This window comes from Heterodontus francisci, unplaced genomic scaffold, assembly GCF_036365525.1.
Source record: "Heterodontus francisci isolate sHetFra1 unplaced genomic scaffold, sHetFra1.hap1 HAP1_SCAFFOLD_83, whole genome shotgun sequence".
In the NCBI taxonomy this organism is placed as follows: domain Eukaryota; kingdom Metazoa; phylum Chordata; class Chondrichthyes; order Heterodontiformes; family Heterodontidae; genus Heterodontus; species Heterodontus francisci.
In genome coordinates, this window is record NW_027141917.1 from 770,711 (window position 1) to 774,876 (window position 4,166).

Sequence of the window (4,166 nt, forward strand, 5' to 3'; positions counted from 1 at the left end):
AGACACACACTTACACCAAGTAACACAGACATACACTGACACCAAGTAACAAAGACAGACAATTACACCAAGTAACAAAGACATACACTTACACCAAGTATTTTGACATACACTGACACCAAGTAACAAAGACATACACTGATACCCAGTAACGCAGACACACACTTACACCCAGTAAAAAAGACATACACTGACACCAAGTCACAAAGACATACACTTACACCAAGTAACAAAGACATACACTGACACAAAGTAACAAAGACATACACTTACACCCAGTAACAAAGACAGACACTGACACCAAGTAACAAAGACATACACTTACACCAAGTAACACAGACATACACTGACACCAAGTAACAAAGACAGACACTGACACCAAGTAACAAAGACACAAACTTACACCAAGTAACACAGACATACAATGACACCAAGTATCAAAGACATACACTGATACCCAGTAACACAGACACACACTTACACCAAGTAACAAAGACATACAGTTACACCAAGTAACACAGACATACACTGACACCAAGTAACAAAGACAGACACTGACACCAAGTAACAAAGACACAAACTTAAACCAAGTAACACAGACATACACTGACACCAAGTAACAAAGACATACACTGATACCCAGCAACGCAGACACACACTGACACCAAGTAACAAAGACATGCACTGATACCCAGTTAGACAGACACACACTTGCTCCAAGTAACACAGACATACAATAACACCAAGTAACAAAGACATGCACTGATACCCAGTAACAAAGACACAAATTTACACCAAGTAAAAAAGACAGACACTGATACCCAGTAACACAGACACACACTTACACCAAGTAACAAAGACATACACTGACACCCAGTAACACAGACACACAAGGACACCAAGTAACAAAGATACACACTTACATCAAGTAACACAGACAGACACTGACACCAAGTAACAAAGACATACACTTACACCAAGTAACAAAGACACACACTTACACCAAGTAACACAGACATACAATGACACCAAGTAACAATGACATACACTGATGCCCAGTAACACAGCCAAACAAGGACACCAAGTAACAAAGACACACACTTACACCAAGTAACACAGACACACACTGACACCCAGTAACACAGACAAACACACTTACACCAAGTATTTTGACATACACTGACACCAAGTAACAAAGACATACACTGATACCCAGTAACGCAGACACACACTTACACCCAGTAAAAAAAGACATACACTGACACCAAGTAACAAAGACATCCACTGACACCAAGTTACAAAGACACACACTTACACCAAGTAACACAGACATACACTGACACCAAGTAACAAAGACAGACAATTACACCAAGTAACAAAGACATACACTTACACCAAGTATATTGACACACACTGACATCCAGTGACAAAGACATACACTGACACCCAGTAACACAGACACACAAGGACACCAAGTAACAAAGACACACACTTACACCAAGTAACACAGACACACACTGACAGCCAGTAACACAGACAAACACACTTACACCAATTATTTTGACATACACTGACACCAAGTAAAAAAGACATACACTGATACCCAGTAACGCAGACACAGACTTACTCCCAGTAAAAAAGACATACACTGAAACCAAGTCACAAAGACATACACTGATACCAAGTCACAAAGACTTACACTGATGCCCAGTAACAAAGACACACACTGACACCAAGTAACAAAGACATACTCTTACACCAAGTAACAAAGACATACACTTACACCAAGTATCAAAGACACACATTTACACCAAGTAACACAGACATACACTGACACCAAGTAACAAAGACATACACTGATACCCAGTAATACAGGCACACACTTGGGGGGGTGGGGGCACATTGGCGCAGTGGTTAGCACCGCAGCCTCGCATCTCCAGGGACCCGGGTTTGATTCTGGGTACTGACTGTGCGGAGTTTGCAAGTTCTCCCTGTGTCTGCGTGAGTTTCCTCCCGGTGCTCCTGTTTCCTCCCACATGCCTAAGACTTGCAGGTTGATACGTTAATTGGCCATCATAAATTGCCCCTAGTATAGGTAGGTGGTAGGGAAATATATAGGGATAGGTGGGGATGTGATAGGAATACGGGATTAGTGTAGGATTAGTATAAATGGGTGGTTGATGGTCGGCACACACTCGGTGGGCCGAAGGGCCTATTTAAGTGCTGTATCTCGAAACTAAACTAAATACTGACACCTAGTGTCACAGACACACACTGACACCCAGTAACACAAACAGACACACACTGACACCCAGTAACACAGACACACACTGACACCCAGTTTAAAAGACACACACTTACACCAAGTAACACAGACATACACTGACACCAAGTAACAAAGACATACACTGATACCCAGTAACGCAGACACACACTGACACCAAGTGACAAAGACATGCACTGATACCCAGTAACACAGACACACACTTGCTCCAAGTAACACAGACATACAATAACATCAAGTAACAAAGACATGCACTGATACCCAGTAACAAAGACACAAATTTACACCAAGTAAAAAAGACAGACACTGATACCCAGTAAAACAGACACACGCTTACACCAAGTAACAAAGACATACACTGACACCCAGTGACAAAGACATACACTGACACCCAGTAACACAGACACACAAGGACACCAAGTAACAAAGATACACACTTACACCAAGTAACACAGACAGACACTGACACCAAGTAACAAAGACATACACTTACACCAAGCAACAAAGACACACACTTACACCAAGTAACACAGACATACAATGACACCAAGTAACAATGACATACACTGATGCCCAGTAACACAGACAAACATGGACACCAAGTAACAAAGACACACACTTACACCAAGTAACACAGACACACACTGACACCCAGTAACACAGACAAACACACTTACACCAAGTATTTTGACATACACTGACACCAAGTAACAAAGACATACACTGATACCCAGTAACGCAGACACACACTTACACCCAGTAAAAAAAGACATACACTGAAACCAAGTCACAAAGACATACACTGACACCAAGTAACAAAGACATCCACTGACACCAAGTTACAAAGACACACACTTACACCAAGTAACACAGACATACACTGACACCAAGTAACAAAGACAGACAATTACACCAAGTAACAAAGACATACACTTACACCAAGTATATTGACACACACTGACACCCAGTGACAAAGACATACACTGACACCCAGTAACACAGACACACAAGGTCACCAAGTAACAAAGACACACACTTACACCAAGTAACACAGACACACACTGACAGCCAGTAACACAGACAAACACACTTACACCAATTATTTTGACATACACTGACACCAAGTAACAAAGACATACACTGATACCCAGTAACGCAGACACAGACTTACTCCCAGTAAAAAAGACATACACTGAAACCAAGTCACAAAGACAAACACTGATACCAAGTCACAAAGACTTACACTGATGCCCAGTAACAAAGACACTCACTGACACCAAGTAACAAAGACATACTCTTACACCAAGTAACAAAGACATACACTGACAAAAAGTAACAAAGACATACAATTACACCAAGTAACAAAGACATACACTGACACCATGTAACAAAGACATACACTGATACCCAATAACAAAGACATACACTGACACCAAGTAACAAAGACATACACTTACACCAAGTAACAGAGACATACACTGACACCAAGTAACAAAGACAGACACTGATACCAAGTAACAAAGACACAAACTTACACCAAGTAATACAGACATACTCTGACACCAAGTATCAAAGACATACACTGACACCAAGTAACAAAGACATGCGCTTACACCAAGTAACAAAGACAGACACTGATACCCAGTAACACAGACACACATTTACACCAGGTCACAAAGACACACACTGACACCCAGTAACAAAGACAGACACTGATATCCAGTAACTCAGACACACACTTACACCAAGTAACACAGACATACACTGACACCAAGTAACAAAGACAGACAATTACACCAAGTAACAAAGACATACACTTACACCAAGTATTTTGACATACACTGACACCAAGTAACAAAGACATACACTGATACCCAGTAAC